Source organism: Panthera tigris, chromosome F3 (genome assembly GCF_018350195.1).
Source record: "Panthera tigris isolate Pti1 chromosome F3, P.tigris_Pti1_mat1.1, whole genome shotgun sequence".
Classification (NCBI taxonomy): Eukaryota; Metazoa; Chordata; class Mammalia; order Carnivora; family Felidae; genus Panthera; species Panthera tigris.
Genome location: NC_056678.1, coordinates 49,372,726 through 49,384,688, shown reverse-complemented (window position 1 = coordinate 49,384,688; position 11,963 = coordinate 49,372,726). Strand labels below are relative to the sequence as shown.

The 11,963-nt window shown below is 34.3% G+C and overlaps 1 pseudogene; it reads right to left on the bottom strand.

The window, feature by feature from the left end:
- Positions 1–4,607: 4,607 nt before the first annotated feature.
- Positions 4,608–5,105, bottom strand: LOC102956023 (annotated as a pseudogene).
- Positions 5,106–11,963: the final 6,858 nt, after the last annotated feature.

Genomic DNA, 11,963 nt, shown 5'->3' with positions numbered 1-11,963 from the left:
ATTTTACATTTAAAAAAATCTAGTTAGATACTACTCTTTCTCTCCTGCCCCACTGCCTACGCCTTTTTTCCCTCCTCATAACCATGTCTGTTGAACTGAATCAAAAGATTAGCAAAAACAAAGAATCTCGGGCTATAAGCTAACATGCAGCAGAGAAGACAGCTTGAGAAACCGTTAAACACAACAATAGTTTAGAGTTTCAGGGCACAGAGCTACTCTAAAAAGAGGGAGCAAAGATTCCAGGAATGGAATGCACAAAATTTCAACTATACTGGCATGCAGATTTTAGCAATGCAGAATACTCAGCATCAGCCACACAACAATCCCTTAGGAAAAGATTTGAATAGTTATTTCTCTGCAAATTAGCTTTACATTTGGGGTTAGGTAAAATTTTCCAGCAAAGGTAAATGGGATCTGCAAAAACATAAAAACAAGATGATTCTGCCCTGAATTCTCACACCTTCTGGTCTTCAAACATTGTCTTTAGTTGTTTTTTCCCCCACAATTCTAAATGTATATTTCAAACAAAATTAATTTGTCTTGTTAGATTTTTATACATTCTATGTAGATTACCAAAGACAATGCAATTTGTGTAAATAAGGAAACTATCATTCATAGTAACAATGCTAGAAAAATCAAGATCAATGTTGAGAACTTAAGTTTATCTGATGCCCACAGTTCACTTTTCCAATATATCCAGTGAATCTTTTGTTGGTTAAAACAATCAAAGCTTAAACAGCTGATCATTCTCTAAAGTTAGATATTTGCTTAGGTTTTACTAAACTTCAAAGATGAATACCAATAATGACAAAACTACATGACTGTAATTACTCTTCTAATCAATGTCAATTTCAAAGCTACACATTTGGTATGACATTTCTGAAAATACTCATGAAGTTTTATTGTATAATTCTTGATATTGTATATTATATATTGCTCTCTACCATGTAAGTATATGCGGTATACAGAATCATGATTTTGATATAATTTCAACACCAAGGAATCAAAATTTATCTATTGATTGCTTGGTTTTACACAAGTGTTGTTTTGTTTTTTTCTTCCATATTCCATTAAAGTTTTATTTCCTTAAAGGAGTAACTTGTATGCATTTGTTTGTTCTCGTTCTTTTTGTTGTTACTTCTATACCAGGGTTTCTCTTTATAAAATGAAAGTGATTCTTCTATAGAACTTAGTAAAGAATTTTATTCTGTAAACATAGGGGGATATTTTTGTTGTCAATTCCATGGACTTTGAGTAGTACATATGCTTTCATGCCATAAATCCTAAGACTAAATTGCAGTTTCCTCCCGAGTGAGATGAAATGGATTTGAATTGGACACCGGAAAAGTCAACTACTGTGCTATTTGTTACAGTTGGCCAACTTTGTTCAATTGAAGCACAGGAATGTCTTGAAAACCAGGCTGTTTCCATAAGGTCATTATAAAGCTTACTCTTGGAAATGCCAGTGGAAAATTTCAAAGAATCTCCTATGATGCATGGATGTTTCATTCCAACTATGGTAGCAATCTTCTATGTATCCACAGCTAAGCACAGCAACTTTTGATATCTGAGGAATTTTCAAGACTTAGACATAAGTTACACTGGCTATAAATTTTGGACTTTCTTTTCATTCTATTGATTATTGTCAAATATAGAGAGAACTTTAATTTTAAAAACATTATAAAGCAGGAGATTTGCCCTCAAATAAGTTTGTGTTTAAAAATTCTTGGAAAGTTTTCATTGTGGCACCAGAAAAACAAACATTTTCTCCATACTCTGTGATGTGTATTCTGTCCCAAAGACTAAAGTGATTAAAATGTAGGTTCACAATATAAACAGAGTTTAGAAACTTACAGTAAAATTTGTAGGCCACAAATGTAGGCGTATCAACTTGTATCCATCATTTCTCTGTAGAGACTTGAAAGTCTCTAACATTCACTTAAATGCTGTTTTATGGTTTTAAAACATGAAGACCTAATGCATGAACCAATAATCATATTTTTGAGAAACTCAACAGGTGAATATCTAAAAAAATCAATGGCTATAACTGAGTACTCTTTTACAAAGCTCTAACTTCAAAATTATAGGCAAAGTTGTTTAGATGTTGCATCTATTTTATTGCTTTTTTTTGTAAATCCCTCCCAGCATATCTCTGTTTCCCTTTCCATTGCCTTTTAGGTCACTGTTTATAGTAACTGAGCAAGTAGAAAAAAATGGCAACTAGAACAGTGAGCAGATGGCTAACACAGTCCCCTCCATGCGACTCCTGCTAACATAGAAGTCTGCTCAAGACTACGTGGTAAATAGTGTTTATCATAGGTGGGATCATTAGCCCTTTAGCCCCTTCATTAGCTCTTTGACCCCTACAGTTCAGCATTAATGAAACCATAACTTCCCATTCCTGAGGCCTCTGTACTATTCCTATAGTTCCCTAGTAATGGTATGTGTTGTTTACTGCAGCTATATTACAGAGCTTTGTACTGCATGCCCCTAGCATCAGCCACACACAGTTGTGGGTCTTTGACACACACTGGTAAAGTTCTGCAATGAACTGTGTTTATTAGAGCCCACCAGGAAGGCAAGCTTCTTAGTATAATTAGCTCCCCTGAGAACAATGGCTGCCTTCACAGCTGGAAAGCTAGAAGAAATTTATTCTCAAGTATGGGAAGCACTGAAAAGGTACCTGTAATTAAATTTCTTTCTCTTTTCCTCTTTCCTATTTGTAGTTTGGGTTTTGGTTTTTCACTTTTCATCTCCAACTTGATGAGCAAAATATAACAACCTAACCCGGTAATTACAAATACTATCTACTGAAGGTCATTTCTTTAAGTGCTATAAGACTAAACTTGCTTTTATCTTTTGATGCAATTTCAGTAATATTATGCATAGATATATACACACAAGGCATGAAAAAAGCATTGCTGTTTGGAATCTTCACTATGTAGACAAAATACTTAAATAGATTAATTTTTATATAGGACATGTTTCTGGATTTTCCACTGAAGCATGGTCTTGATTTTGGTCTGAGGCCTTTCTCCTATTACTTCTCATTTCCCTTTGATACCTTCCTTTTCTTTCTCTGTCTATGGGTTTTCACTCTATCATTTCACTACAGCTTTCCTGTTGATAGCTGACAGTCTGTTGACTTTTGTTATGAATATACTAATTATCGTTTTAATGGTTCCCAACTTCTCTCAAGTGGTACTAAACTGTGTAAGAAATGCATAGCAGGTGCTGGCAACAGCATATTATCACAAATGTGAATAACTACAACTCCGTTGACTTGATGGCCTCAGATTACATTTCACATTCATACAGGAGTATGAGATAGGGTCTTATACTACATCCATTGTAATGTGCAAATATTTATCCAGTAAATGGCCATCTCTTGAGGCAGAACACTGGTTTCTATATGGAACTGGGATTGTAATGAAGATCTAAGCAGTCTTTAGTTCATTTGTCTAGACTTGAGAAAAGCATGTTTTGAAGGTAACAGGGGAACAGAAATGCTAATAACTATGGTAATTAAAATTATCTTGCAGTTGGAGTTCTTTCATAAACATCTTACTGAGTCAACTATGAAAACAATAGAAGGCAGTCTGTTCAAATAGCTGACACTATAGCCTCAGACTCTCTGAATCTGGGATTTAAAAAAAAATCTACAATAAAGTCAAGATTTTTTTTCTCCCTAATTTTCCTGCTCTGAGGCTATATTTGCACAACACAATCAACCCTGCTGTTTCAATCAAGTCAGTGAGGGGAAAAAAAAAGTCAAGAGAACCAGATGTTTGGCATTTTGTATATGAAACAGCTGGTTGATTGTCTGAACTTTTCATTTTTGAACTAATCTTGCTGTCATAATATAGAAACATCCTGAAAACGAATTTCTTTGCTTGTGAAATGTAAATAGCTCCCTTTAGAGGCCTGGTATGGGGTTAGGTACCTTAGAATTAATAGGAAATGGTTTAGATTGGGTAAAATTCCACTTACAGATAGCAAGGAAGAAAACACAAATGACATTCAAGGAAAATTAAGTTTCAATAGTCCTGCTATAAATTTTATCTTAAATTCTCTTCAGTTGCACAATGCCTTACCGCAAAAAAGAATTAACTACTATTTTTTTTATTTTTAAAAGATTATGAAAGATCTTTCCAGTTATGGAATTATTTGAATATTTGTCATATTAACATTTGGGTCTAATTGTAAAATACTTATCCCTTTTACTATTACAATTTTGTATTTAAGTAGGATTTTATAATATCTCAAGTAAAATGATTTTTTAAAAGCATTGCTCATTTAGCCCCTTAAATAAAGCAATTTCAACATCACAGAAGTTTTATGTTAGCAAATTACAATACTATAAACAAGTATGTGCATGGCAAAGACACAATCAAGTTAAATAAATGTTATCACTAGTTTTTCTAACAGACTTTTTTGGTCTATAAACACACAATGCATTCTAATTTAAGTCTTTGCTCTAATTTTAAGTCTTATATTTACCTATCCAGTATGTACCTGTACCAAATGAACTAGTGAAATAGTTATCTTGACATTTCTAACTTTTTTTTCTGGCTACGGATTTATTCAACACAAAACAATCTCCAACTTTACTGAGGTGGCTGACCACACACACGACCAAATCTTCCTCTAAACTCGAATTCAGTTGCTGACCCAGCCAAGGCCGCAGCTTTCTTATAGGCACCAGGGGGCACAGCACTTCCTCTGTAGGTGTCTCTGTCAGCTTCCCCTCAAGAGAGTCTTACAAGTAGCTCTCCCTCCAGACCTTTGAGCCATGGCTTGCCAGTCTCAGGACAGCTATGGCATAGAGTGGCAGGCTCAATCTCAGGGGACAGGTGGAGGTAATCATGGCGACAAGGGATACTCTCACTGGGAAGCTATCAGTAATAATGTCTCCAAGCAAACTGTTCCTTTACATAGCCTTGCTATTTGAGACACTGCAAAGCCTTCATAATGTAAAGATTTGGCACATTCTGGTCTCCCAGCTCAAGGTATTTAGGCATGTGAGCATCCTTTCTGGCCACCATCACTCTCTCCTTGAAAAGGAGTTCATAAATGGCAATTCAGTTCTTCCTGGGCATCAACATCTCAGCAGCTGCTATGTCCAGAGCCAGGGTCAAAAAGCTTATCTGGATACTTCAATGCAATATTTTGCCTCCACTGTTTAATGATACATCAGTAAAATATTGAAAAATGGTTATACAAAAGGTATTGGGCCAGGCACTTTTAGAATGAAAAAGTGTGTGCATAACACCTGTTTAAGTAATAACAGTATAAGACATTAAATAAATATAATTTGCTATGCAAATAACAAATGCTTGTAAATTTTAGGAGTTAATTATTTCATGCTAGAGGCAACTAAGAAAGTGCATACTGAATACACTAGTTATTAACAGTGAGTATAATTTGGAAAAGTGGCAATGATATGACATGCCAGGTAGACAGAACATAGGCACACTGGAGAGAGACAGCATGATCACAAGCGACCACTAGATCTGTTTGTAGCACCCACAGCACCAGTAAAAAAAGAGCAAAGGCTACTGATAAGTTTTGTAGCATAGAATGTATTCAGTAAGCCGATGGAATTCAGTGCAATATGTACTTTGTAGGATAGAGAATATGTTACAAGTCTTAATGTAAAACTCAGTCTTCCCTTGCTGGCTATTTGTTATAGCTTGAATTATGCACAATCCCCCGCCAAAAAAAACAAACAAAAGTTATGTTGAAGTCCTAACCCTGAACGGCAGAGACCATAACCTTATTTGAAAATAGGGTCACTGTAGATGTAATCAATTAAATTAGAATGAGATCATTCTAGAGTAGGGTTGGCCCTAATCCAATATGACTAGTGTTCTTATAAGAAGATGGTCATGTGAAAAAAGACACCTAGGAAGAATGTCATGTAGAAATAAAAACAGATTGGAATTATACAGCTGAAAGCAAAGAATTTCTGGCAACCATTAAAAGCTAGGAAGAGGCAATGAAGAGTTGTCCTGCCGGTTTCATGGGAGGTTAGAACTGCCAACACCTGATCTCAGGCTTCTGCACCCCAGAAGATAATGAATTCTTGTTGTGTGAAGCCTCTTGGTTTGCAATTTGTTATGGCAGGCCTGGCAAACTAATACAGTGACTATACAATACCATCCAATGGGCCAAAGTTTGGCAATGCATATCCTTTGCATATGGCTGCAGGGGCTATAAGAAATTACAATTATTTTTTCTTTAAAGAAAATCAAAACAAAAAAACCATTGGGGCACCTGCCTGGCTCAGTCAGTAGAGCATGTGACTTGATCTTGGGGTCATGAGCTTAGGCCCCACATTGGGTGTGGAGCCTACTTTAAAAGAATCCAAACAAAAGTAATTTTTCTTCTTGGTTTCACTTAGTGCTCAATTCTACTTTGGGAAGTCAATAGATGTAACTTGAGAAATTATCAAAATGTTACATCATCATTCAAAAGATACTGGTCAACTACAAACAAATAACATGTATGCATTATACTACCTAAAGTACCAATATCTAGGGGTGCCTAGGTGGCTCAGTTGGTTAAGCGTCAATCTTCAGCTCACGTCGTGATCTCCTAGTTCATGAGTTCAGGCCCTGCACTGGGCTCTGTGCTGACAGCTCGGGGCCTGAAGCCTGCTTCAGATACTGTGTCTCCCCCTCTCTCTGCCCCTTCCCTGCACAAACTGTCTCTATCTCAAAAATAAATAAACATTAAAAATTAAAAAAATAAAAATAAAGTACCAATATCTAAATATAAATGTATGTTTAGAAAACATGGAAAAAGATAAACTGATATCTGAATTTAGGCTTTTTACAACACTGTGACAGAACCACCAAGAAAATACTGAAGTTGATTTATGGAGGCTGATTTTAACAACATTTTTATTAATAAGCAAAGATATATCTGTCCAGATGTAAATACTTAGTTTAATTGTCACCCCCACAAAAAATATAGTGGGACCATGAAACACACATTAAAAAAAAAGTCTGTAACAGTGGGTTAGAAAAGAAGTCTTGGGACAAACAGTATACAGACTTGTAAAATTAAGCACTACTTTTTTTTAAATTACTCATCTTAAATAGAGAAAGAACTGGGTAAAAAGAAAATATTGGTATTGGTGATACATGTTTATGACAAATCAAAGCTGCACATTATCTCCAAAATTCTGTGTTAGTAAATATAAATTTAAAGTGATTTTTATGTAACATAAACATTCATTGCTATAAAGTGTATAAATGACATGGAATAATAAAAACCTTAACAAAATCTTAATAAAATTAAAAGTTTTGAAAGCAATTTCAGAATGAAAGTAATAAGTTATGGTATATACAACATATTTTTTAATACAGCAGAATATTACTCAGCCTTATGGAAGAACAAAATCTTGCCATTTTTGACAACATGGATGGACCTCAAGGACATTATGCTAAGTGAAATAATTCAAAGAAATATTGTATGATCCCTCTTATGTGTGTAGTCTAAAACAAAACAAAAAATGAGTAATCTAACTTTATCCTTAAAGAAACTAGAAAAAGAACAAATGAAGTCCAAAGTTAGTAGAACAAAGGAAATTAAGATCAGAATAGAAATGGACACTAAAAAAGAAACAAAACAGATCAATGAAACAAAGAGCTGATTCTTTGAAGAGATAAAATAAACCCTTAGCCATATTGATTAAGAAAAAAGGGGACTAAAAATCAGAAATGAAAGAAGTAACAACTGACGCCAAAGAAATATGAATTATGAGACTATGAAAAATTATATGCCAGTATGAGACAACCTAGAATAAATGGATAAATTCCTAAAAACATAATCTTCCAAGACTGAAAAAGAAATTTAAAAATGTGATCAGACTAATTACTAGTAAGAAAGTTGAATCAATAATCAAAATTCCCAACAAAACTCCAAGACCAGATGGCTTCACAAGTGAATTCTACCTAAAAATTAAAGAGTTAATATCTATCCTTTTCAAACTATACCAAAAATACAAGGGGACAGAAAATGTCCAGAGTCGGCTAGAAGGTCAGCATGACCCTGATATCAAAACCAGACACAGACGCTACAGAAAAAGAGACCTACAGGCCAATATCCTTGATAAACATAGATGCAAAAATCCTCAACAAAATATTAGCAAACCACGCTCAATGATACATTAAAAAAAATCATATACCACGTTCAAGTGGGATTTGATCCTAGGATACAAAGATGGTTTAATATCTACAAAATCAATGTTAAACACTATATTAACAAAATGAATTATAAAAACCATATGATAATCTCAACAGATGCACAAAAGCATTTGATAAAATTCAACATCCTTTCATGATAAAAACTCCTGAGAAACTGGGTTTAGAGGGAATGCAGCTCAACATAATAAGAGCCATATATGACAACCAAAAGCTAATATTATACTCAGTGGTGAAAAACAGATCTTTTCTTCTAAGATCTGAACCAACAGAAGGCTGTCCACTCTCATCATTTTTATTCAATATAGTCCTGAAGTCCTAGCTGCAGCAATCAGACAAGAAACAAAAACCATCCAAATTGGTGTGGAAGAAGTAAAACTGTCACTATTCACAGATGACATGATACTATAGAAAATCCTTGAGACTCTAAAAAAATCCATTAGAATAAATGAATTCAGTAAAGTTTCGGAATACAAGACTAATACACAGAAATTTATTGCATTTCAATAAATGAATAATGAAGTAGCAAAAAACTCTAAGAAAACAATCCCTTTTATAATAGCATATAAATAATACCTACGAATAAATTTAACCAAGGAGGTGAAAGGTCTGTACTTTTAAAACTGTAAAACATTGATGAAAAGAATTGATGATGACACAAATGGAAAGATATACCATGATCATAAATTGATCATAAACCATACATACCATAGTATGGTTAAAATGTCCATACTACCCAAAGTAATCTACAGAGTCAATGTAATCCCTACCCAAATATCAACAGCATTTTTCACAGAACTACAAAAAAAATAAACCAAAAATGTATTGAGCCACATAAGATCCCTAATAGTCAAAACGATCTTAAGAAAAACAAAGCTGGAGGTATTACAATCTCAGATTTCAAGCTATACTACAAAGACGCAGTAATCAAAACAGTATAGCACTGCCACAAAAATAGATACATTGATCAATGGAACAGAACAGACAGCCCAGAAATGAGCCCACATTTACATGGTCAGTTAATCTACAATAAAGGAGAAGAGAATATACAAGGGAGGGAAAGATGGTCTCTTCAATAAATGGTTTAAGAAAACTGAACAGCTATCTGCAAAATGAATAAATAATAGGAAAGAATCTAGATTATTTTCTTAGTGGATTCAAAATGGATTAAAGGCCTAAATGTAACCTGAAACCATAAAAATCATAGGCAGCAATCTTTTGGACACTGCATCAATCTTAGCAACATTTTTTTAGATATATCTCCTCAGACAAGGACAAAAACAAAAATAAACTATTGGGACTACATCAAAATAAAAAGCTTGTATACAGCAAAGGAAACCATCAATAAAATGAAAAAACAACCTACTGAGAGAGGACATTTGCAAATGATATATCTATTAAAGGGTTAATACTCAAAGTATATAACTCAACACCAAAAAAATCTGATGAATAAATGGACAGAAGACATTTTTGCTTTGCAAAAAAGACATAGATGGCCAATACATGAAAAGATGCTTAACACCACTAATCATCAGGGAAATGGAAATCAAAATCACAATGAGATATGATGCAATGGCTAGTATCAAAAAGACAAGAAATAATAAATGTTGGCAAGGATGTGGAGAAAAGAGAACCCTTGTGCACTGTTGGTGGGAATGTTAATCATGCACCACTATGAAAAACAGTGTTAAGTTTCCTTAAAAATTAATAATAGAAATATCTTAAAATCCAGTAATTCTACTGCTTCTTATTTACCCAAAGAAAATGCAATCACTAATTTAAAGAAATAGGCACCCCTATATTTATTTCAACATTATTTATAACAGTCAAGATATGGTAGTAACCTAAGTGTTCATTGGTGGATGAAAATGTGGTACACAAACACAATGGAATATTACTCAGCCATTAAGAATTAGATCTGGCCAAATCATAAGAGACTTAAATACAGAGAACTGAGGGTTGATGGCGGCGGTGGGGGGGGGGGGCGACATACAGGGGAGAGGGGAAAATGGGTGATGGGCATTAATGGGTGATGGGCATTGGAGGACACTTGTTGGGATGAGCATTGGGTGTTGTATGTAAGCAATGAATTATGGAAATCTACCCCTAAATCCAAGAGTGCAGTGTATACGCTGTACGTTAGCTAATTTGACAATATATTTTAAGAAAAGAATTAGAACTTGCCATTTGTGACAACATATATTGACCTAGAGGGTATAATGCTAAGTGAAATAAGTCAGACAAACTTCACATGATTTCACTTATATGCGGAATCTAAAAACAAACACTCATAGATACAGGGAAAACTGGTGGTTGCCAGAGGAGAGGAGATGGCAGGGAGTGGGCAAAATAGGTGAAGGGCAGTAAGAGATATTAAACCTATAATATAAATAAGCCACAGGGATGAAAAGTACAGCATGAAGGATCTAGCCAACAATATTGCAGTAACTTTGGTGACAGATGGTAATCACTCTTATTATGATGAACACTGCATAATGTATAGAATTTTTGAATCACTATGTTGTACATGCTAAAGTAATATAAAGTGTATGTCAACTATGCTCCAGTAAACAAAAATAAAAGGATAGGCATCAGAAAAAACAAAACAAAAATAAGTTCAGAGATACAGAGAATAGATTGGTGGTTAACAGAGGTAGAGAGGTGGAGGGTGGGAAAAGTGAGGAAAGAAGGTCAAAAGGTTTTAAGAGAAATCAGTTCATTTAAATAATTAAAAATGAGCAAAGCTACAAAGGGAAAAATGACAATATGTCCAGGAAGGTATAAAGAGGAGGTGCCGCTTTTCTATTTTGTTTGCTTTTCTGTACTGGATAGGGTCTGGCATTCTTCCATTATTCCACCAGCAGTTGGATGGCTATTTTACACATTGTTATTTTTTGAGAGTAGATACTAGAGGGGTAAAATATATTACATATAAATAACTTTATTGCACAGAAATATGGATACCATATTGGATATGGATACTAAATATGGATACCGTGGATTTTTTTTCTGTGAAGAAATTAAATATTATTCCTTTATTACAGAATAGAAGATACTGTTACACAAATAAGTAAGTACTGCTTTTAATTTTAAGGAGATCAAAATCTGATGAGGGAAAACTACCTGTCTTTTCCTCTTGCTATGTCTCCCAACCTTCCCACCATGGAATTCTGTTGCTAATCTGTGTGATTTATATGGGCATCTGTGCCCTGTATTCATGTGCATACTTTATCATTTCATTTGTTAATATGATATCCTTAGGGTTTCAGATAGACTTTATTAGAAAGAAGTCATTATTGGCAAAGCATTATTTTCAATAAACATCAAAATACTTGTGTGTATATTTACAATCAAAATCACTGAGCTAGAGGTATGAATTGAACTGATGTTCAGGTTGGGTATCATTTGCTTAGGTACTATACCTCCCACTTGATACAATCAAGTTTTCTAATTACATGAAATTATTTAAGGTACTGTCATTCCTAGAAGGTATGGAATGACACGATCTCTATTAATTGCTACTGATTTCCTTCTCTGGGTAACTCTAGGATGGAAGTAAAGGAAGCAGTGTCTATAATCATTTGATAAATGACTTCTGTTTTTAAGGATATCTCTGCACAACACTGAAGATCCTGTAAGAGACTGTTGTGGTACATTGTTCCCTTGCTATCATTTTCAATAGCCTAAAATTAGAGTATTAAGAGAGATCCTAGGATGCAAAATACATTTTTTAGCCACTGAATTATATGCCAC